Source organism: Chlorocebus sabaeus, chromosome 28 (genome assembly GCF_047675955.1).
Source record: "Chlorocebus sabaeus isolate Y175 chromosome 28, mChlSab1.0.hap1, whole genome shotgun sequence".
Taxonomy (NCBI): domain Eukaryota; kingdom Metazoa; phylum Chordata; class Mammalia; order Primates; family Cercopithecidae; genus Chlorocebus; species Chlorocebus sabaeus.
In genome coordinates, this window is record NC_132931.1 from 594,162 (window position 1) to 619,368 (window position 25,207).

Below are 25,207 nucleotides of genomic sequence, written 5' to 3' on the forward strand. Positions count from 1 at the left end.
GAGGGAGACCCAACAGTCAGTCCAGCCAGGTCCACTGTGTTCGAGGTTAACATGCTTTATTGCCCCGGGTCTGCACAACATCCACCAAAAGGAAGATGCTACCAAGAGCCCCACTGTACAACAGACAGGCTCTGATGCTATGAGAGCAAGGCCTTGGAATAAACTTTTGAAAGTTTGCTTGAAAAATAACATTAACAGGCCAGGTGCAGTGACTCATGCTTATAATCCCAAAACTTTGGGAAGTTAAGGTAGGCAGATCACCTGAAGCCAGGAGTTGGAGACGAGCCTGGCCAATATGGTGAAACCCCATCTCTACTAAAAAAATGCAAAAATTAGCCGGGCATGGTAGTGAACACCTGTAATCCCAGCTACTTGGGAGGCTGAGACAGGAGAATTGCTGGAACCTGAGAGGTGGAGGTTGCAGTGAGCCAAGATAATGCCACTGCACCCCAGCCTGGATGACAGAGTGAGACTCCATCTCAAAAAAAAAAAAGTCACACAGCCTATCCACAGGTAGTTTTCTTGAAAGTCATGAGCTGTCATAAATCCAGAAAGATACCAAAAGCTAAACGTTCTTCCACGAAAGGCAGTTGAAAATGAAATGTTGGCCGGACACGTTGGCTCATGCCTGTAATCCCAGCACTTTGGGAGGCCAAGGTGGGCAGATCACGAGGTCAGGAGTTTGAGACCAGCCTGGCAACATGGTGAAACCCCATCTCTACTAAAAACACAAAAATTAGCTGGGCGTGGTGGTGCACGCCTGTAATCCCAAGTACTCAGGAGGCTGAGGCAGGATAATTGTTTGAATCCGGGAGGCAGAGGTTGCAGTTAGCCAAGATTCCACTGCTGTATTCCAGCCTGGGCAACAGAGCCAGACTGTCTTAGAAAAAAAAAAAAAAAGGCCGGGCACGGTGGCTAATACCTGTAATCCCAACACTTTGGGAGGCTGAGGTGGGCAGATCACGAAGTTAGGAGTTAGAGACCATCCTGGCCAACTTGGTGTAATCCTGTCTCCACTGAAAATACAGAAATTAGCTGGGTCTGGTGGCGGGCGTCTGTAGTCCCAGCTACTCAGGAGGCTGAGGCAGGATAATCACTTGAACCTGGGAGGCAGAGGTTGCAGTGAGCTGAGATTGCGCCACTGCACTCCAGCCTGGCGACAGAGTGACACTCCATCTCAAAAAAAAAAAAAGAAAAAGAAAATGACATGGTGCTGACTGAGGGACTGGGGCTGTGGAGGGAGGTGCCCAGCTGCAGGACAGGAGGGCAGGAGAGAGGGAGGACCTCTGACCCAGGATCCACCAAGAGGCTCTGAGCCTTTCCAGGGAAGCACTAAGGCCACACTTTCAACCATGACACAAAGCCGCTGGACACTTGGGCCCTGCCCCCCAAGCCATCTTCTTTGGTTAGTGACGGTCATCATTCCCCTGATCAAGCTAAGAACATGTCTTATCCATATTTATTTGCCATAAATATTTATATAAATGAATGAATATATCAAATTCAGCTCTAAGGAATGAAAGAAAAAGCCTAGTGCTCATGTTCCATAGCCAGGGTCTAGCACTTCATCCAAAACAGTCACTCTTTAGAAATTCTTCATCATTTCATAAAGTGAATAAATGCTATCCCTACATTTCTGACACCATGTCCTCAACGCCACAGATTTTGGCTAGCTCACTGATTCCTTCTTCTCTGATGACTGTGCTGTCAACATCAAAACACACTGCATCTGCTGAGTAGAAAAGCTTCCTCAGCTCTGAGTGGGAGACCATCCTTGGAAGAATTTTCCTCCTACAGAAAAAAAAGATAAATGCATTTAAAGACATCAAATAAAATTACGAAAATATCCCATCTTGCCTACTAAGCCAATCTAATTTGTGTGAAAGTCAGTGCAGGCCACATAAGAGTGTACTCATGAATTCATTCATTTCTTTTTCCTTTTTTTTTTTTTTTTTTTACTTCCCACATGACACCAATTTCTTTTTTCTTCTTCTTCTTTTTTTTTTCTTGATGGAGTCTTACTCTGTTGCCCAGGCTGGAGGGCAGTGGTATGATCTCAGCTTAATGCAACCTCCACTTCCCAGGTTTAAGTGATTCTCGTGCCTCAGCCTTCTGAGTAGCTGGGATTACAGGAACGTGCCACCACACCCGGCTAATTTTTTTATTTTTATTTTTAGTAGAGATGGGTTTCACCATGTTGGCCAGGCTGGTCTCAAACTCCTGACCTCAGGCGATCTGCCCACCTTGGCCTCCCAAAATGTTGGGATTATAGGCATGAACCACAGTGCCCGGCTGGTACCAACTTTTAAATATATTTGATGTTGAGGCCGGGCACGGTGGCTCATGCCTGTAATCCTAGCACTTTGGGAAGCTGAGGTCAGGAGTTCCAGACCAGCTTGGCCAACATGGTGAAACCCCTTCTCTACTAAAAATAAAAAAGTAAAAATTAGCCGGGTGTGGTGGCATGTGCCGGTAATCCCAGCTACCCAGGAGGCTGAGGCAGGAGAATCACTGGAAACCAGGAGGCTGAGGCAGAGAAACCACACACACACACACACACACACACATATGTGTGTGTGTGTATATATATAATGTTGAACCAATATTCAATTATTTTTAACCTAATTGTTGCAAGCAAGCATTAAAGTGGAGATGTGCATAAGGCTTTATGGGCACACAGGAAAAATGTTTAGCCTTATCTATGAAACAGGGCTTCAGACTGGGCATGATGTCTCTTGCCTGTAATCCCAGCACTTTGGGAGGCAAAGGCAGGAGGATTGTTTGAGGCCAGGAGTTCGAGACCAGCCTGGGCAACATACAGAAACCGAGTCTCTACTAAAAATAATAATGCAAAAAATTAGCTGGCGGTGGTGGTGCAAGCCTGTAATCCCAGCTACTTGGGAGGCTGAGGCAGGAGAATCACTTGAACCCAGGAGGTGGAGGCTGCAGTGAGCTGAGATCACGCCACTGCACTCCAGCCTAGGCAACAGAGCAAGACCCTGACTCTAACAAAAGAAGAGAAAAGAAAAGCAGAGAAAAAAGAAAAGGCTTCAAGGAGGCACAGATATTTGAGCTGAATCTGACAGGTAAGTGGTCCTCTGAGTGGGTTGTCGAAGGGCAGGGCATTGACTTGGTGTGTACTGGGAGGAGAGGGAGGGAGGTGGAGACAAGGAGAGAGGCTTGTGATGGCAGAGGGAGGAGCGTGAGCAAAGACAAGGAGGAGGAAGAAGCAGATGACCTGCTGGCAGCTACCCTGTGACTTGGCCCGGGAGCCTGGCAGTGCATCAGGAGTTCAGACTCAGCAGATCCTAGAGCCAAGCTAAGGAGTTTAGACTTTAACTTCCGGATATTGGGAAAGGCTCTAAGCCTCAGAAGAAAGGTCAGAGCTAAGTATAAGGGCTAAACATACATAATGTTGCCAATGTAGCGGTGTTAGTTGAAGATGTGATCTGATTAAAGTCCAGGGAGAAGCCAGGCACAGTGGCTCACGCCTGTAATCCCAGCACTCTGGGAGGCTGAGGCGGGAGGATCACTTGAGGACAGCAGTTCAAGACCAGCTTGGTCAATATGACAGAACCCCACCTCTACTAAAAATACAAAAATTAGCCAGGCAGGGTGGTGTGCACCTGCAGTCCCAGCTACTCGGGAGGCCGAGGCAGGAGAATCGCTTGAACCTGGAAGGCAGAGATTGCAGTGAGCCAAGATCATACCACTGCACTCCAGCATGGGCGACAGAATGAGACCCTGTCTCAAGAAAATAAAAAATAATAAAAAATAGGCTAGGCGCGGTGGCTCACACCTGTAATCCCAGCACTTTGGGAGGCCAAGGCGGGCAGATCACGAGGTCAGGACATCAAAACCATCCTGGCTAACACGGTGAAACCCCATCTTTACTAAAAATACAAAAAATTAGCTGGGCATGGTGGCGGGCGCCCATAGTCCCAGCTACTCAGGAGGCTGAGGCAGGAGAATCACCTAACCTGGGAGGCAAAGCTTGCAGTCAGCCAAGATCGTGCCACTGTACTCCTGTCTGGGCGACAGAGCGAGACTCTATCTCAAAAAAAAAAGAAAAAGAAAAATAATAATAATAAAAATAAAGACCAGGGAGACTAGAGAGAGGGAGAAGAGAAGAGCGCTAAGGACAGAGCCTGCAGGACCACCACCTTTACATCCTGATTTGAACCCGGGCAGGAGAAGGAAAATGGTGAAGTTACAGGAAAAAATTCTGGGAGGCACACTGCTGCACAAGCTGCAGAGGACAGAGATTCAAAAAGAATTTTTTTTTGAGACAAGTTCTCACTCTGTCACCCAGGCTGGAGTGCAGTGGTGAGATCATGACTCATTGCAGCCTCCAACTCCTGGGCTCAAGCGATCTTCCTGCCTCAGCCTCCCAAGTAGTTGGGACTACAGGCACACACCACTACACCAGGCTAATTTTTAAAATTTTTTTTGTAGAGATGGGGGTCTTGCTATGACCAGACTGGTCAGACTGGTCTTGAACTCCTGGACTCAAGCAATCCTCCCACCTAGGTCTCCCAAAGTGCTGGGATTACAGGTATAAGCCCCCATGCCTGGCCTTTATTTTTTAGAAAATCTTTGGACTAGAATTAGGGTGAAAGGGATCCTCAAGGTGGCCTAGACCAGCCTCCCATCAGAGACTAATATGTCATATACAAGGCTACACAGATGACGTAAGTAGTCTATATTTAGAATAGACTGTGGTTAAAAACAGACTCAAAGCAGCTGACCAACCCACTGCTCAACTGATTTCCAACCAATGCAGTTGGCAGAATATGCCATTTAAAGTCGACCTGGAAAAAAAAAATCTTTTAAGTCAAGGGTCAGCAAGCTATGGCTTGTAGGCCAAATCCACCCTGCCATCTGGTTTTGTATGGCTCACAAGTAAGAATGATTTTTACATTTTATTTTACTTCTTTTTTTCTGTCACCCAGGCTGGAGTGCAGTGGTGACATCATAGCTCACTACAGCCTCAAACTCCTGGGCTCAAGTGATCCTTCCATCTTGGCCTCTCTAGTAGCTGGGACTACAGGTGTGAGCCACCATGCCTGGCTGACTTTTACATTTTAAACAGTTGGGGGAAAAAATCAATAGAAGAATAATATTTTTTAACATGTAAAAATTAACGAAATTCAAATTTCAGGCTGGCCGCAGTGGCTCACACCTGTACCCTAGCACTTAGGGAGGCTGAGGCAGGAGGATTACTTGAAGCCAGGAGTTCAATATCAGTCTGGACAACACAGCAAGACTCCATCTCTACAAAAGTATTTTTTCAATGAGCCAGGTGTGGTGGCATGCGCCTATAGACCTAGCTACTCAGGAGACTGAGGCAGAAGGACTGCTTGAGCACAGGAGTTTGAGACTGCAGTGAGCTACAGCCATGACACTGCACTCCAGCCTGGGTGACAGAGAGACCCTGTCTTAAAAGCAATAATAATAATAATAATTAATAAAAATGAAATTCAAATTTCAATGTCTACTAATTTTTTTTTTTTTTTTTTTTTTTTTTTTTTTTTTTTTGAGAAGGAGTCTCACTCTGTCACCCAGGCTGGAGTGCAATGGCACAATTTTGACTCACTGCAACTTCTGCCTCCCAGGTTTAAGCAATTCTCCTGCCTCAGCCTCCCAAGTAGCTGGGATTACAGGCACCTGCCACCATGCCCATCTAATTTTTGTGTTTGTAGTAGAGATGGGGTTTCACCATGTTGGCCAGGCTGGTCTCGAACTCCTGACCTCAAGTGATCTGCCTGCCTCAGCCTCCCAAAGTGCTGGGATTACACATGTGAGCCACCGGGCCCCACCACAGCCACTGCACCCAGCCAATTAACATAATGTCATTATTACACAATTTATGCCCTTCATGATTTGGCTCCTATGCCTATGTATTTTACCAACCACATTCCCTACAAATACACATACACACACACACACATTTTTATACACACACATTAATCACACGCACACACATGCATTTTTTTTTTTTTTTTTTTTTGAGTTAAGGCCTCATTCTGTCACCCAGGCTGGAGTACAGTGGTATAATCTCAGCTCACTGCAACCTCTGCCTCCCTGGCTCAAGCGATTCTCCCACTTCAGCCTCCTGAGCAGTTGGGACTATAGGCATGCACCATGAGGCCCAGCTAATTTTTTGTATTTTTAGTAGAGACAGTGTTTTGTCATGTTGCCCAGGCTGGTCTCAGCTACTCAGGAGGCTGAGGTGAGAGAATCACTTAAACCCGGGAGGTGGAGGTTGCAATGAGCCAAGATCGTACCACTGCACTGCACTCCAGCCTGGGTGACAGAGCGAGCCACCATCTAAAAAAGAAAAAAAACTCAAAAAGGGCCGGCGTGGTGGCTCATGACTGTAATCCCAGCACTTTGGGAGGCCAAGACAGGGGATTGTTTAAGGCTAGGCATTCAAGACCAGCCTGGCCAATATGGTGAAACCCTGTCTCTATTAAAAAAAAGATTAAAAATAAAAAGAAAAAAATAAAATAAACCACTCATTTGACTTTGGTCCAGCAGGAATCAAGCTAATTCATACAGGCAGGCTCACTGCAAAGAGCTTGAAGTCAGCAGGTCTATCGGCAGAGAAGCAGGGCTTACTGTAGTGCAATTCCACTAAGTGTGGAGAATGAACCACAAGTGAGTGAAGAGGAAGTCAGAAACAGACAAATGGTGTAAAAGGAGCTAAAATGAGATAAGCGGGACAAGCTAAAGCACTTTTTAAGAAAGTGCCTGAGCAGGCCAGGCGTGGTGGCTCACAGCTGTAATTCCAGCACTTAGGGAGGCCAAGGCGGGTGGATCACCTGCGGTCAGGAGTTTGAGACAAGCCTGACCAACAGGGAGAAACCCCGTCTCTACTAAAAATACAAAATTAGCTGGACATGGTGGTGCATGCCTGTAACCCCAGCTACTTGGGAGGCTGAGGCAGGAGAATCACTTGAACCTGGGAAGCGGAGTTTGCAGTGAGCCGAGATCGCGCCATTGCACTTCAGCCTGGGCAACAAGAGCAAAACTCCGTCTCGGAAAAAAATTTAAAAAAAAACAACAAAAAACAGAAGGTGCAAGAAGCAACACAACATAACTAAGAATGGGCAATGCTCCTGAGAATGACTGAAGGTACCAGAACCTCAAAACCAGTCCCCAGGAACCCTGACAAAAGACCTGAGAGAGGAATGCATGTGCACCAACTTCAAGAAGATTCCAGTCTTGTTGAGATGATCAGACAAATAATTACTGGACATGTTTGAAAAACCAGGTACTTTGGCTGGACGTGGTGGCTCACACCTGTAATCCCATCACTTTGTGAGGCTGAGGCGGTCAGGAGTTCGAGACCAGCCTGGCCAACATGGAAAAACCCTGTCTCCACTACAAGTACAAAAATTAGCCAGGCGCCTGTAATCCCAGCTACTCAGGAGGAGGCTGAGGCAGGAGAATCGCTTGAACCCGGGAGGCGGAGGTTGCTGTGAGCCGAGATTGCACCACTGCACTCCAGCCTGGGCAACAAGAGTGAGACTCCATCTCAAAACAAACAAATAAATGAACAAAAAAACAGGTACTTGAGCCTCTTTCCAACCACTGACACTAGCAATAGCTTCAATGAGATTGGCCAGGTGCAGTGGCTCCCACTTGTAATAAGCCCACAAGTGTGTCTCACTTTGGGAGGCTGAGACAGAAGGATCGCTTGAGCCCAGGAGTTTGAGACCAGCCTGGAGAATATAGCAAGATTCCTTCTCTTAAAAAAAAAAACAAAAAAAAAAACAAAAAAAAAAACTTGGTGGGGCATGGTGGTGCATGTCTGTGGTCCCAGACGCTCAAGAGCCTGAGGTGGGAGGATAGCTTGAGCCCAGGAGTTCAAAGGTGCAGAGAGCTGAGATCAGGCCTCAGCACTTCAGCGACAGAGTGAGACCCTGTCTCCAAAAAAAAAAAAAAAAAAAAAACAAGACCATCAGCCTTGAATTTGAAAGGAAATGTACATTTCCTCCAGTGAAGGTAAGAACTGATTTACACATCCCCAGCTGAACACTAGGCCTGATTTACGAGTCAGAATTCTTGACACCTGCCTCCTGGGTTGTAATGTGGTCTCAAGGAGAAAACAGAATATTTTTGGCTTTTTTAGAGACAAGGTCTCACTCGTCACCCATACTGGAGTGCCAATGGTCTAATCATAGCTCCCTGCAGCCTCAACCTCCTGGGCTGAAGTGATCCTCCCGCCTCAGCCTACTGAGTAGCAGAGACTACAGGCATGCACCACCACACCAGCTAAGTTATTATTATTATTATTATTATAGAGATGAGGTCTTACTGTGTTACCCAGGCTGGTCTTGAATTCCTGGCCTCAAGTGATCCTCCCATCTTGGCTTCCCAAAGTGCTGGGATTACAAGTGTGAGCCACCGTGCTGGCCAAAATAGAATGTTAGAGACTCACTTTACATTGAATTTACTTGAAAGTCTGATTCTTTTCCCACACCCTCCCTAGGAGAGCGAGCAGGATTTTAGGACCTTAATTCTGCCCATGAAATGGTCAGGCCAGGGGAGACGGCCTTCACCTGTTGGGTTACAAGAGTATCAACGCCCTCCCTGTTTGATTGAGCAGCACAGGAAACTCAGCCACAGCTCCTTTTTGCGCTTCCCATCCTGCTCTGCAAAATGCTTTACTTCCCTGTACACTTCTGATTTCCTCGTTTTTATTTCTATTTCTATTTTTATTTTTATTTCGAGACAGGGTCTCACTCTGTCGTCCAGGCTGGAGTACAGTGATGTGATCTCAGATCACTGCAACCTCTGCCTCCTAGGTTCAAGTGATTCTCTTACCTCCCGAGTAGCTGGGATTACAGGCGCCTGCCACCACGCCTGGCTAATTCTTTTGTATTTTTAATAGAGACAGGGCTTCACCATGTTGGCCAGGCTGGTCTCAAACTCCTGACCTCAAGTGATCCACCTGCCTCGGCCTCCCAAAGTGATGGAATGACTGGTGTGAGCCACCACGCCTGGCCATTTTCCTCCTCTTTTCATTGTTTCCACCAGGAGTGACTCACAATTCCTGCATATTTAAAATTCTTGTGGCTGTAGGGGAAAAAAATCTGCTGAGTAAGTTTCAGTTGCTTCAAAGTAAATTGTGTACATTAGAATTCCACACACAGAAAAATCATTGCCGGAGACTGGACTCTGGATTCTTCATATTTGGCTCTAACAGGGAGGGAGTGGGCAGGGCCAGGGGTAGAAGACATCCTGGTGGGTAGGTCTATTCTCAGATTCTCAGACACAGCGGCTCCCAGGCCCCATCCGGACCACAGCCTTCTGCAGCTCAGAACAGAACACAGAACTTCTGCCTGGCTTGCTCCAGCTAGTTCATGTGGGGCAAGCAAAGGGACAACTGATTTTAGAAAAAAAAAAAAAAAAACTACTGCTGACAAGGCCTTCTCGCCCCTAGTTCCAAAGTACAAAAGCAAGTTTTCCTGCAGGACCAGCCTTTGGAGGCCTGATTTTGGGTAAGAGGAAAAAAAAAAAAGTTCCTTGCCCAAACAAACGCTTTCCCAACTTCTCAATCTCTGTATCTTTCAAGAGACGTCTAAGGTCACCTTGCTTCCTTCACCTTTTGTTAGAACTGACCTCTTGTCTTCACTTGTGTAAGAAAAAATAAAAGCTGGTACAGAGGTTGTGAAGGTCACACATAGTTGCAAGAACCAAGCTTACTTGCTTTGGTAGTAGGGATAAATTTGTTCAGGTCCCCAGGCACTGAAAGAGTACATAGTAGATTCTGAAAACACACACTAATGGCCAGATGCGGTATCTCACACCTGTAATCTCAGTGTTTGGGAGGCCAAGGCAGGTGAATCACCTGAGATTAGGAGCTCAAGACCAGCCTGGTCAACATGGTAAAACCCCGTCTCTACTAAAAATACAAAAATTAGTGAGGCATAGTGGCAGGCACCTGTAATCCCAGCTACTCAGGAGGCTGAGGCAGGAGAATCACTTGAACCCGGGAGGCGGAGGCCGAGATCACACCATTGCACTCCAACCTGGGCAACAGAGCAAGACTCCACATTAAAAAAAAAAAGAAAAAAAAAAAACCAACAAAACAAAACAAAAAAGATACTAAGGACTGCAAGAAGGCAGGGGAAGGAGGGCAAGGACTGAGAAACTACCTATTGGGTACTGTGCTCAAACCCTGGGTGATGGGGTCACTCGTACCCCAAACCTCAGCATCGTGTGATATACCCATATAACAAACTTGCACACGTACTCCTTGAAGCTGAGGTAGAAGTTGAAATTGAAATGATATATAACCGGCTATTCTGGGAAGCTGTGATCTTCTGCATGCCACATAGTTGACACTGATTTTTAAAATTAAGGTGAGGAGTAAACTGCTGGCCAGGCATGGCGTCTCACGCCTGAAAACCCAGCACTTTGGGAGGTTGAGGTGGATTACCTGAGGTCGGGAATTCAAGAGCAGCCTGGCCAACGTGGCAAAACCCTGTCTCTACTAAACATACAAAAATTAGCCAGGTGTGGTGGCCCGCACCTGTAATCCCAGCTACTCAGGAGGCTGAGACAGGAGAATCACTTGAACCCAGGAGGTAGAGGTTGCAGTAAGCCAAGATCACGCTACTGCACTCCAGTCTTAGCTTCCTGAGTAGTGGGGACTACAGATGCACACCACCATGTCTAGCTAATTTTTTATTTTTTCTAGAAACAGGGTCTCACTATGTTGCCCAGGCTAACCTTGAACTCATGGCCTCAAGGGATCCTCCCACATAGGCCTCCCAAAGTGCCGAGATGACAGCTGTGAGCCACCACACTGGGCCTGCAGTTTCTTATAAAGCTAAACATATACGTATAAGGCTGGGTGTGGTGGCTCATGCCTGTAATCCCAAAATTTTGGGAGGCTGAGGCAGGCGGATCACCTGAGGTCAGGAGTTCAAAACCAGCCTGACCAACATAGTGTAACCCTGTCTCTACTGAAAATAGAAAATTAGCTGGGCATGGTCGCGTATGCCTGTAATCCCAGCTATTAGGGAGGCTGAGGCAGGAGAATGGCTTGAACCCGGAAGGCAGAAGTTGCAGTGAGCCAAGATTGTGCCATTGCACTCCAACCTGGGCAACAAGAGTGAAACGCCATCTCAAAACAAAACAAAACAAAACAAAAACAAAAAAGACCCAGCAATCCCAATCTTAGAGTTTTATCCAAGAGAAATGAAAACATAATCACAGCAGCTTTGTGACTTCCCAACACTAGAAAAAACCCAAATGTTCATCAACAGATAAATAGCTAAACAAATTGTTGTATATCCCTACAATGGAACACTACTCAGTAATAAAAAGAAATGAATTACTGATACATGCTACAACATGGATAAATATTTTCAAAATTATACCACTGGGGCCGGGTGCGGTGGCTCATGCCTGTCATCCCAACACTTTGGAAGACTGAGGCGAGCAGATCATGAGGTCAGGAATTCGAGACCAGATCGCGCCACTGCACTCCAGCTTGGGTAACAAGAGCGAAACTCTGTCTCAAACAAAACAAAACAAAACAAAACAAAAACCCCATTGTTCTCTTTATACAGATAAACTTTTTCTTTTTCTTTTTTTTTTTTTTTTTTTTTTTTTTTTTTTTGAGATGGAGTCTCGCTCTGTAGCCAGGCTGGAGTGCAGTGGTTCGATCTCGGCTCACCACAACCTCTGACTCCTGGGTTCAAACGATTCTCCTGCCTCAGCCTCCCTAGTAGCTGGGATTACAGGCAAGCACCACCACGCCCAGCTAATTTTTGTATTTTTAGTACAGATGAGGTTTCATCATCTTGGCCAGGATGGTCTTGATCTCCTGACCTCTTGATCCGCCCAACTTGGCCTCCCAGAGTGCTGGGATTACAGGCATGAGCCACTGTCCCTAGCCTGAAAGTCAACTCTTAACCGCTTGGGTCTGGACAGTTTGTGTTCGTTTTATTTCCCCTTACCTTGACTTCTTACTTTTAACTCCCAGTTTTTGTTTTTTTAATTTTTATTTTATCATATGTATTCTCACTGTAAGTTGTCTCAGATCAACAAGAAATGAGGCAGAGTATAAAATAAAGAAATAAACATAATTAAATAAAGTTGCTTTTTAATAACACAACTCGTTTATAAGCAAAAAGATACTGAAAATTTGTCTCTAAAGTAAATTGTTATGTGCAGAATCTTATGTTCCAGCTGACTTTCATTATAAAACAGAAAACGTGTCCCTTCAGGAAAAAGAATTCTAGTCCCAAAATGTTATAAAAATTATACTTTAAAATGGCAGAATCTATGTAAATTCACATATTTTAAGGCAAGTAAGTATGCTATTGTGAGTTATCAAGAATAATATGCAAAAGAAGTCACAAAATACAAATGCAAAATAACTAGAATTGCTTTTATGTCTTCATGAAATGACTTAAAGCTGCAGGAAAAGAACATGAGTTTTCCTAACAGGAGACGCCACTCTTTGAGTCTCCACGTTCACCTTTCCCTGGAATCCACTGAAGCAGGAATTCTCAGATCATGGGCAAGCTCTTATCCTTTCACTTTCTGACATCCCTGTAAGTCTCTGTTTTTGTTGTTGTTGTTGTTTTTGAGACAAGGTCTTGCTCTGTTGCCCAGGCTGGAGTGAAGTGGTGCGATCATAACCCACTGCAGCCTCGACCTCCTGGGCCCAAGGAATCCTCCCTCCTCAGCCTCCTGACTAGCTGGGACTAGACATAGCCAACATGCCCAGCTAATATTTTTTATGTCTTTCGGAAGAAACGGAGTCTTGCTATGTTGCCCAGGCTGGTCTGAAACTCCTGGCCTCAAGAAGTCTTCCTGTCTCAGCCTGTCAGAGCCCTTAGATTATAGGTGTGAGCAACTGGGCCCAGCTCAGGCCACTGTTTTTACAAGTCCATCAATACTGGTCTTTCCAATCAATTTCTTTTTTCAACTTAAATTTATTTAGAGAGGAAACAACTTAAATAATATATAGTATGTGTGAATTCATGGGTTTGCTATTTTCCTAAGGCACACTAAAATCAATTCATAAGTATTAAAAAAAAAAAAAAAGTATGGGGCTGGGCGCGGTAACTCACGCCTGTAATCCCAGCACTTTGGGAGGCTAAGGTGGGAGGATCACCTGAGGTCAGGAGTTTGATATTAGCCTGGCCAACATGGTGAAACCCTGTCTCTACTAAAAATACAAAAATTAGCCGGGCATGGTGATGTGTGCCTATAGTCCCAGCTACTCTGGAGGCTGAGGTGGGAGAATCACTTGAACTCAGGAGGCAGAGGTTGCAGTGAGCCGAGATCACACCACCGCACTCCAGCCTTGGCAACAGAACGAGACTCCAACTCAATAAATAAATAAATAAATAAGTATAGTGTATTACCCTAAAACTATCTCTTTCACCCTATGTTGCCCATGGAACAGTGGTGGGGGGCTCTGTCCTGGGGGATAAGTATGCACTGGGCTGCTCTCAGCCCTTGGAAGTAGACTAACTAGGCTGAATGGAGGAGGAAACCTGGCCACAGTGAGATACACATGTCAATGAGTCAGCAGAGAGAGGAGGAAGACTCCCCCCAGTTAAAGAGAAAATGAGGCTGGCCGGGTCTGGTGTCTCACGCCTGTAATCCTAGCACTTTGGGAAGCTGAGCCAGGTGGATCACCTGAGGTCAGGAGTTTATGACCAGCCTGGCCAACACGGAGAAACCCCGTTTCTACTGAAAATAGAAAATTAACCGGGCGTGGTTGCGCACGCCTGTGATCCCAGCTACTCGGGAGGCCAAGGCAGGAGAATCACTTGAACCCAGGAGGCAGGGGTTGCAGTGAGCCGAGATCGCATCATTGCACTCCAGCCTGGACAACAAGAGTGAAATTCCGTCTCAAAAAATAAATAAATAAAAATTTTTTTAAAAAGAGAAATCTGGACACGGTGGCTCACACCTGTAATCCCAGCACTTTGGGAGGCCGAGGCAGGCGGATCACAAGGTCAGGAGATCGAGACCATCCTGGCGAACACTGTGAAACCCCGTCTCTACTAAAAATACAAAAACTTGGCTGGGCGAGGTGGCATGCGCCTATAGTCCCAGCTACTCGGGAGGCTGAGGCAGGAGAATGGCGTGAACCCGGGAGGCACAGCTTGCAGTGAGCCGAGATTGCACCACTGCACTCCAGCCTGGGCGACAGAGCGAGGCTCTGTCTCAAAAAAAAAGAAAAAAAAAAGAGAAAATGAGGCAAGGTGGGAATACTTTTGCTGAAACATATGCAAAGAGCTCTTGTTGAATGATTGCTGAGCAGGGACATTAAGAAATATCTTCAGAAAGCATGGGGTGAGGACACCTCACTGTTACATGGTCACCATTAGCAAATAGCTCACCCCAATTCTTTCTTGTTGTGACGTAGAAATGACAGGTGGATTCCCAACAGTCATTCCAATAGAAATCCAACAGTAATTGCAATTGGCTTTTATTTTTATTTTTATTTTTTTGAGATGGACTCTCACTCTGTTGTCCAGGCTGGAGTACAGAGGCACGATCTCAGCTCACTGCAACCTCTGCCTCCCGGGTTCAAGCAATTCTCCTGCCTCGGCCTCCCAAGTAGCTGGGCTTACAGGTGTGCACCACCATGCCCGGCTAATTTTGTATTTTCAGTTGAGATGGGGTTTCATGGTGTTGCCCAGGCTGGTCTCAAACTTCTGGGCTCAAGCAATCCTCCCACCTCGGCCTCCCAAAGTGCTGGGATTACAGGTGTGAGTCACTGCGCCTGGCCAAAAATGCAGATTATTGAGCCCTATCCCAGAGGTATATTCCTCCAGAGATTATAATGGATGTTAACATTGAGAACCACTGTTCTGGAAGAAACCCTGTTGTACAGTAAACAGAGGGTGAACAGCAAGGAGACCTGACATCTAGTCACAGATCTGTAGTCAATCAGCTATGACCTCAGACCAGAGCCAAATTGCTGTCTTCTAGAATGTGGGAAAAGGCCTGGGTCTGAGCAAAAGTTCCCAGCCTAGAAACACCTGGGGGTCTTTTTTAAAATTTATTTATTTATTTATTTATTTATTTATCTATTTACTTATTTATTTTGAGACAGGGTCTCATTCTGTTACCCAGGCTGAAGTGCAGTGGTGTGATCTCAGCTCACCACAACCTCTGCCTCCCAGGTTCAAGTAATTCTCTCATGTCAGCCTCCTGAGTAGCTGAGACTACAGGCACACACTATTACACCTGACTAATTTTTGTATTTTTAGTAGAGATGGGGTTTCACCATATTGACAAGGTTGGTCTCAAACTCCTGACTCAAGCGATCCACCCATCGTGGCCTCCCAAAGTGCTGGGATTACAGGCATGAGCCACTGCACCTGGCCTCTGGGTAGCTTTTTGAATTCTGATGCTGCTACACCAGAGTCCATACTTTACAATTCAGTTTACATTAAGTTGTAGAACAGGCTGAAACTAATTTATAACAGGAATGATCAGATCAATGGTTGCCTGATTGGAGGGTGGGAGTGGATCGACTGAGAAGGTACACAGGGGAAGGTTTTTGGGGATGATAATGATGTTCTGTCTTGATGGCAATATGGGTTACATGGGTGCATGCATTTGTTAGAATTCATTGAGGGGTACACATAAGATTTGTACATTTTACTATATGCATTAAGATTTTTTTTTTATTTGTTATTTTTTGTAGAGACAGGGATCTCACTATGTTGCCCAGGCTGGTCTTGAACTCCTGGGCTCCCGCCTTGGCTTCCCAAGGTGCTGGGATTTCCTAAGCCATCGTGCCCAGCCTAGAATATTGATTCTTTTCTTTCATGCTATGTTATTATTTAAAGCCATGATTTAGATGATTCTCTGTCTCTGGTCTGGAATGCAAGTTTATTCATTGGAAAAATATGATCTACATTGCAATGTGATCCTCAGGAACACATTGAAGCAAAAAGGAAGAGACTTATGTGCTTTCTCTCTTTTTTTGAGACAGGGTCTTGCTCTGTCATCCAGGCTGGAGTGCAGTGGTGTGATCTTGGCTCACTGCAACCTCTGCCTCCTGGGTTCAAGTGAGTCTCATACCTCAACCTCTTGAGTAGCTGGGACCACAGGCATGTGCCACCATGCCCAGGTAGTTTTTGTATTTTTAGTAGAAACGGGGTTTCACTATATTACCCAGACAGATCTCTTTTTTTTTTTTTTTTTTTTTTTTTTTGAGATGGAGTCTTACTCTCTTGCCCAGGCTGGAATGCAGTGGTGCGATCTCACCTCACTGCAACTTCCGCCTTCCGGGCTCAAGTGATTCTCTTGCCTCAGCCTCCCAAGTAGCTGGGACTACAGGTGCGTGCCACCACACCCGGCTAATTTTTTGTATTTTTAGTAGAGACAAGGTTTCACCGTGTTAGCCAGGATGGTCTCGATCTCCTGACATCGTGATCCGCCTGCCTTGGCTTCCCAAAGTGCTGGGATTACAGGCGCAAGCCACTGCGCCTGGGCATTGCCCAGGCTGATCTTGAACTCCTGAGCTCAAGTGATCTGCCCACTTCGGCCTCCCAAAGTGCTGGGATTACAGGCGTGAGCATATTTTATGTCCAAAGAAAAAAGGACTATAAATAAATATGAGAGTCTTGTTATAATATGTGTGCTGAAGTGTTTAGGGGTAAAATGTACTAATGCCACAATTCATTTTCAAATGCCTCCAAATAGAATGGTTTGAGGGATGGATAGTTGAATAGATTATACGATAAACTGAGCATAATGAAATGTTAATTGTAGACTTCAGGGGTGGGTGTGGATGTTCACTGCAAAATTCTTTCAATTTTTCATTGAGTTTGAACATTTCTTAAAAACATTAATTCATTTATTTTTTAGAGACAGGGTCTTGCTCTGTTTCCCAGGCTGGAGTGCAGTGATGTTATCCTAGCTCACTGCAGCCTTGAACTCCTGGGCTGAAGGGACGCTCCCTTCTCAGCTCCCAGGAAGCTGGGACTACAAGTGTGCTCCACCGCACTTGGCTAATTACCCAGGCTGGTCTCAAACTCTTGTCCTCAAGTGATCCTCCCACCTCGGCCTCCCAAAGTGTTAGGATTACAGGTGTAAGCCCCACACCTCAAACGTTTTTATAATGAAACATTCAAGGGAAATTCTGATGCTGAGACCCTACACTTAACATCTGTTAATGAGACATTTCCTCAATTAAATATTCTACCATTGGAAATTGGTACATTTCTTTGTCAAAGGCAACAGTTTTTAAGCCATTCACATACACATGTTCCCGGGAGAAGTGACACTGTGGGAGATTGTTGTGATTTTTTACCTCTGAAAATGAACTTATTGGGGAATACGTTCATGATCTCTCCACAGGTTCTAATAAAGTGGGGAGACCTGGGTTCTGCACCTGGCCTTATTGTCGTGGCTACTGTTGCTTTCAGGCGATGGCACCTGTTCTCCAGGTGTGATTCTGGACTTGTACTTGCTTTAGTCATATATGACCACCAGGGGGAGCAGCCACCTCACAGTTGCCTGGAGCGTCCACACTCTCCAAACTCACAGCTTGAAATGTCACCTGGCTGTCTGAGGTCATCCACGGTTATTTTCTTTCTTCCTTTCCCTCCCTCCCTCCCTCCCTCCCTTCCCTTCCCTCCCTCCCTTCCTTCCCTTCCTTCCCTCCCTCCCTTCCCTTCCCTCCCTGCCTTCCCTCCCTCCCTTCCTTCCCTCCCCTCCTTCCCTTCCTTCCTCCCTCCCTCCCTCCTTCCTCTTTTTCTTTCTTTTCCTTCCTTCCTTCCTTTTTTTCTCTCTCTCTCTCTCCCCCTCCGTTATTTCTTTCTATCTTTCTTTCAATCCTTCCTTCCTTCTCCCCTCCCCTCCCCCCCACTCCCCTTCCCAATGGAGTTTCGCTCTTGTTGCCCAGGCTGGAGTGCAGTGGCGCGATCTCGGCTCACTGCAACCTCTCCCTCCTGGGTTCAAGTGATTCTCCTGCCTCAGTCTCCCAAGTAGCTGGGATTACAGGTGCGCACCATCATGCCTGGCTAATTTTGTATTTTTAGTAGAGATGGGCTTCCCCATGTTGGTCAGGCTGGTCTTGAACTCCTGACCTCTGGTGATCCACCCTCCTCGGCCTCCCAAAGTGCTGGGATTACAGGCATGAGCCACCACAGCCGGCCATCCACGGCTGTTTTCATCATGCCTCACTTTCCCCTGTTGGTTCACTCACCCTCAAAGGACACAGCCTCTGTGCCATGGGCCCTCCCCCCAGATCTGTGTATTGCCTAACATGACTGGACCCTCCTCCTCACCCTACATCCTGCCCCAGGTCCTCTGATGACATCATTGGCTCTCGAGCCTCCACTCAGCCTCTTGCAGGAGGGTCTCTTCCCTCCAACCCTCAGGACCCCACATCCCCTGGCACTGTCTGGTGCAGGGACTCTTTTTTCTTCTATACCCCACATACCGTAGAATCTAAGGTAGGGTCTATATCCTCCATGCTTCCTGGTCATGTCCAAGACCTTTCTCTTTCAAAGGCAGCGGAGTCACTTGCTGTCCCTCTCGGTGACTGCTGTCTGCTAGTCTTCCGCTTGCACCTCCTCATCCACTGAGGACTTGGGCTCCTAGTTGACTGTGTTCTCCATCCTTCTTGCTGTCTTGTAGAGCAGCAACCTCTCTACATTCCCCCAGGAGGTCTGCAACAGTGATTTCATACAAGACGTTGGCGTCATCACCCACGTAGACAGGTCAGGCTACTCCCCATCTCTCTGGGCACCAGGACTGCTGTAGCTCCAGTGAGCTTTTCCAATGTGCCTCTCAGCTACCCCTCCCTGTCTGCAGTCACACCTGGGACCCTCCATCACCCAGAGAGGAGGCTTCGGACAGCTCCCCGCTGACCTCTCCTCTCAACCCAGAACTCTCCACTTGGCCTCCCCACCTCACTGTTATTCTCTCTGCGGTCATTGCCTTCCTTAATCATGGTTCATAATTAAAATCAACTCCTGCAGGGCGAGGTGGTTCACACCTGTAATCCCAGCACTTTGGGAGGCCGAAGTGGGTGGATCACTTGAGGTCAGGAGTTTGAGACCAGCCTGCCCAAAATGGCGAAACCCCCGTCTCTACCGAAAATACAAAAATTAGCCAGGTGTGGTGGCAGGTGCCTCTAATCCCAGCTGCTAGGGAGGCTGAGGCAGGAGAATCGCTTGAATCTGGGAGGTGAAGTTTGCAGTGAGCCGAGATCACACCACTGTACTCTAGCCTGGGCAACAGAGGGAGACTCCATCTCAAAAAAAGAGGAAGGAAAAAAAAATCAACTCCTTTGTCCCCTGACATTGTTCCCCTGAGCGAGGGTGACATGAACAGGCTGGAACTCTTGCATCTGCACCTGGACAGTCAAGTCTCACTGGGAAAGCATGCACTCAGCTGAACTTTCACTTTATTTATTCATCTATTTATTCATTTACTTATTTATTTATTTTAGTGACAAGGTCTCACTCTGTCACCCAGGCTGGAGTGCAGTGGTGTGATCAGAGCTCACTGCAGCCTCCATCTCCTGGGCTAAACGATCCTCCCTCCTCAGCCTCCCTGGGAGCTGGGATCACAGATGTGTACCACACCACACCCAGATAATTTTCTAATTTTTTGTAGAGATGACGTCTCACCATGTTGCCTAGGCTGCTCTTGAACTCCTGGCCTCAAGCAATCCTCCTCACCTCAACCACCAAAGTGCTGGGATTGTAGGTTTGAGCCACCATGTCTGGCTGTACTTTCACTTTTTTTTTTTTTTTTTTTTTTTGAGACGGAGTTTTGCTCTTGTCGCCCATGCTGGAGTGCAATGGTACAATCTCAGCTCACTGCAACCTCTGTCTCCTGGGTTCAAGTGATTCTCACACCTCAGCCTCCTGAGTAGCTGGGATTACAGGTGCCCACAACCATGCCCATTTAATTCTTATATTTTAAGTAGAGATGGGGTTTCACCATGTTGGCCAGGCTGGTCTGGAACTCCTGGCCTCAGATGATCCTCTCTCTCTGTGGTCATTGCCTTCAAAGTGCTGGGATTACAGGCGTGAGCCACCGTGCCCAGCCTGGCTGGGCTTTCACTTTAAATTCACAGACTTCAAGTGGGCTGCCTGGCAACCCCTCTACATTTCCCCAGGAGGTTTAAAAACAGCAATTTCATACTTCCTCTCTCTCTCCTCAAACCTCCTGTGCTTCCTTCCCTCCCTCCCTTCTGCTCAGCTGATGCTCACTTCTCCAACATTACTAGAAGCCCTCAGAGTGAATGTTCTTATCTTCCCACCACCCACCGACTGTGTCTCTGTTCCTTCCACTGTTACTATGTACTAATTGCCCTTCTGGGGCTGGGCATAGTGGCTCATGCCTATAATCCCAGCACTTTGGGAGACTGAGGTGGTAGGACTGCTTGAGGCTAGGAGCTTGAGACCAGCCTGGGAAACATAGTGAGACTCCATCTCTACAAAAAATGTTTAAAAATTAGCAAGGTGCCAGGTACGGTGGGTCACACCTGTAATCCCAGCACTTTGGGAGGCTGAGGTGGGCGGATCACCTGAGGTCAGGAGTTCAAGACCAGCCTGGCAACATGGTGAAACCCTGTCTCTATAAAAATACAAAAATTAGCTGGGCCTGGTGGCTTGCACCTGTAATTCCAGCTACTTGGGAGGCCAAAGCAGGAGGATCACTTGAACCTGGGAGGTGGAGGTTGCAGTGAGCCAAGAATGCACCATTGCACTCCAGTCAGGGTGACAGAGCGAGACTGCCTCTCAAAAATAAAAATAAAAATAAAAGTTAGCAAGGCGTGGTGGTGTGCACCTGTGGTCCCAGCTACTCAGGAGGCTGAGCTGGGAGGATCACTTGAGCCCACAAGTTCAAGGCTGCAGTGAGCCGTGATTGGATCACTGCACATCAGCCTGGTGATGCAGTGAGACCTTATCTCTTTAACAACAACAACAAAAAAGAATCGTCCTTGTGATTTATGAAGCCGCTGCCTGGCCTGAGCTGTGGTTCCTATTGCTTCTGGCTTTCCCAAGCTTTTCTTGTCCACTGGAAGCTTTCACTAGAGGATAGAGAACTGGCTCTGTGGTTGGGGACCTAATTGGCCTTCTATTTTCTGTAAAGAGGAATTTTTCTAATTGCCACTTAGCAGGGAACCTGACTAGGGATGGAATCTGGGGGCTCACTATTGGTGCACCCTCCTGGGGACCCCTCATCTTTGGTCCACGCATATTCTCCTCGCGGTGACATCCTGGAATTGATGATCTCTTACACATCACAGCACCTCGAAGCTCCCCCAGCTGCACTGTCGTCCAGCCTCTCACTCTGATGCCATCATTACCTAGGGTCACCTCTGCATGGGTCCATACCATGTCCCAAGCTGCTCATCTCAATGACATTTGTGCTCTGGGAGATGGAGGTGCCCTGGGGGTTCCTCACCAGGAGAGTGGGCAGGTGAGCTGGGTAGAAACACAGAAGGTGGTATAGCAGTGAGACATGACAGGCTAGATGCACACACAGCATCATTTAAAAAGCTTAGTGTTGGCTGGACGCAGTGGCTCATGCCTGTAAACCCAGCACTTTGGGAGGCCAAGGTAGGTGGATCATTTGAGGTCAGGAGTTCATGATCAGCCTGACCAACATGGTGAAACCCTGTTTCTACTAAAAATACAAAAAAAAATTAGCTGGGCCTGGTAGTGCATACCTGTAGTCCCAGCTACACAGGAGGCTGAGGAGAATCGCTTGAACCTGTGAGGCAGAGGTTGCAGTGAGCCGAGATCATGCCACTGCACTCCCGCCCAGGCAACAGAGCGAGACTCCATCTCAAAAAAAAAAAAAAAAAAGCTTAGTGCTGCCTGAAAACAGAAAGCAATGCCATAAGGCCACAACTCATTGTCATTTGTGTACATTAAAATACCCACATACAAAGTAACAACACAGGTGTTTAAGAGCACATTTAGGCCAAGGGCAGTGGCTCATCCCTGTAATCGCAGTATTGTGGGAGGCTGAGGTGGGAGGATCACTTGAGGTCAGGAATTCGAGACAAGCCTGGACAACATAGCAAGACCCTGTCCCTACAAAAAATTAAAATTTACCTGAGTATGGTGGTGTGTACCTGAGATCACATCTATTCAGAAGGTTGAGATGGGAGGATCACTTGAGCCTGGGAGTTGGAGGCTGCAGTGAGCTATGATCACATCACTGCACTCCAGCCTGGGTGACAGAGTGAGATTTAATAAAAGTGTATGCATTGAACCCATTGGAGTGTTTATCTGTTGGGGGAATGGGAATAACTGGGAATCACACAATCAGACACACAGGAGTGGGGCCTTGCATGGGGCCATGATGCCATGGCCCGTGAGTCTGGGTGGGGGAATGTGATGCACTCTGCCCTCCCCATAGGCCCTGTCCCACCTGTCTAACTCAGTTGTCCTTACCTGTGGCTCTCTTGCTCCCCTGCAAAGGCTCATTGGGGCCGCAGCTTCCAGCTTCTTTAGAAGCAAACATCCTTTGGTAACAGCCAAGAGGCAAGGCTGGGCATGGTGGCTCATATCTGTAATCCTAGCACTTTGAGAGGCTGAGGCGGGTGGATCACGAGGTCAGGAGTTCGAGACCAGTCTAGCCAACATAGTGTAACAGTGTAACATATAACAGTCCAATGCATAAAAATATTACAATGACAGCAAAAAAACCAAAACAAGACCAAAAAAAGACAAATCAGACTCACGTTTCTCCAGTGCTAGATTTCTAGGAGACCACACTCTTGTCCTGTTCCTTCCCTAGATAAAAATGCAGCACAAAGTTCTGACTACAGATTTCTTCAAGAAAGACATGTGGATTCTGCAAGAGCAAGAGCCTAGAAAGAAAGAATGAGGAAATGAACATCAAAGTCCAGACACAAAACAGGAAAGAGGGAGACTATCTGGCTTCACTCTCTCCTGGTGGGACTGGCACAAAAATGGGTCAGAAGCAAAATTTCCTAACCCTGCTTCCTCTGGGTAATGCTTTACTTTTACCCCCTTCAAGCACTGCAAAGTCAATGTATTCTTTTCTGTAGCTTCAATTCTGCAAGGTTCAGGTCTGATAGGAAATCACATATACCTGATTAGCAGGGTACAAAGACAAGGGAGAGGGAGAAGGAAAGAGAATCTCTTGGGAGAACTAAATGCATAGACAAAGAAGCAGACTCAGAAGGGCTCAGTGGCTCATGCATGTAATCCCAGCACTTTAGGAGGCCAAGGCTGGTGGATCACTTGAGGTCAGGAGTTCCAGACCAGCCTGGCCAACATGGTGAAACCCCATCTTTACTAAAAATACAAAAATATTAGCCAGGCGGTGCAGCACATGCCAGTAATCCCAACTATTTGGGAGGCTGAGGCAGGAGAATCGCTGAATCCAGTGGGTAGAGGTTGCAGTGAGCCCAGATCATGCCATTGCACTCCAGCCTGGGCAACAGAGAGACACTCCGTTTCAAAAGAAAAGAAAAAAAAAAAATTCACTGGGTATGGTTGCACATGCCTGCGGTGCCAGCTACTCGGGAGGCTGAGGAAGGAGAATTGCTTGAATCCCAGAGGCGGAGTTGGCGGTGAGCCGAGATCGTGCCTCTGCTCTGCAGCCTAGGTGATAGAGCGAGACTCCGTCTCAAAAATAATAAATAAATAAATAAATAAATAAAAACGGGACAGAGACAACAGCATTCCATGATGAATCAGAGACAGGATCTGCTGCCCAATTACAAGGGAGCAGAGACAACAGCTCTGTGTGTGTGTGTGTGTGTGTGTGTGTGTGTGTGTGTGTGTGCGCGCGTCTGAGACACGGTCTTTGTCGCCCAGGCTGGAGTGCAGCAGTGCAATCATAGCTCACTGCAGCCTAGAACTCCTGGGCTTAAACAATCCTTCTGCCTCAGCCTCCTGAGTAGCGGGGACTACAGATGCACACCACCAGGTCCAGCTAATTTTTTTTTTTTTTGGTAGAAACAGGGTCTCACTATGTTGCCCAGGCTAACCTTAAACTCATGGCCTCAAGGGATCCTCCCACATCAGCCTCCCAAAGTGCTGAGATGACAGCCATGAGTCACCACACTGGGCCTGCAGTTTCTTATAAAGTTAAACATACACTTACCATAAGACCCAGCAAGGCCAGGCGCGGTGGCTCATGACTGTAATCCCAGCACTTTCGGAGGCTGAGGCAGGTGGATCACCTGAGGTCAGGAGTTCAAAACCAGCCTAACCAACATGGTGAAACCCCCATCTCTACTAAAAATACAAAATTTCCAGGCATGATGGCACATGCCTGTAATCCCAGCTACTAGGGAGGCTAAGGCAGGAGAATTGCTTGAACCCAGAGGGCAGAGGTTGCAGTAAGCCAAGATTGCGCCATTGCACTCCAGCCTGGGCAACAAGAGTGAAACTTCATCTCAAAAAATAAAAATTTTTAAAAAACCCAGCCCATTCCATCCTGGCTAACACAGTGAAACCCCGTCTCTACTAAAAAAAAATACAAAAAACTAGCCGGGCGAGGTGGCGGGCGCCTGTAGTCCCAGCTACTCAGGAGGCTGAGGCAGGAGAATGGCGTCAACCCGGGAGGCGGAGCTTGCAGTGAGCTGAGATCCGGCCACTGCACTCCAGCCTGGGCGACAGAGCGAGACTCCATCTCAGAAGAAAAAAAAAAAACTCAGCAATCCCAATCTTGAAGTTTTATTAGAAAGAAATGAAAACATATCCATAGCAGCTTTATTTGTGACTGCCCGACACTAGAAAAAAATCCAAATGTTCATCAACAAATAAATAGCTAAACACATTGTGGTATATCCCTACAATGGAACACTACTCAGTAATAAAAAAAATGAATTACTGACACATGCTACAACATGGATAAATATTTTTAAAATTATACCAATAGGGCTGGGTCTGGTGACTCATGCCTATAATCCCAGCACTTTGGGAGGCTGAGATGGGCGGATCATGAGATCAGGAGATTGAGACCATCCTAGCTAACACAGTGAAACCCCGTCTATACTAAAAATACAAAAAATTAGCCGGGCATGGTGGCACATGCCTGTAGTCCCAGCTACTTGGGAGGCTGAGGCAGGAGAAACGCTAGAACCCAGGAGGCAGAGGTTGCAGTGAGCCGAGATTGCGCCACTGCACTCCAACCTGGGGGACACAGGGAGACTCAGTCTAAAAAAAAAAAAAAAACAATTATACCAATGGAA

At 46.8% G+C, this 25,207-nt stretch overlaps 1 long non-coding RNA gene across 1 annotated transcript; it reads right to left on the minus strand.

The window, feature by feature from the left end:
* Nucleotides 1-1,666: 1,666 nt before the first annotated feature.
* LOC103246564 (uncharacterized) lies at nt 1,667-22,714 on the minus strand. The gene is made up of 5 exons (XR_012091670.1): nt 22,431-22,714; nt 22,089-22,206; nt 21,266-21,452; nt 18,449-18,677; nt 1,667-1,791 (listed from the first exon to the last, which is right to left on the minus strand). It is a non-coding gene; the product is annotated as an uncharacterized lncRNA (long non-coding RNA).
* Nucleotides 22,715-25,207: the final 2,493 nt, after the last annotated feature.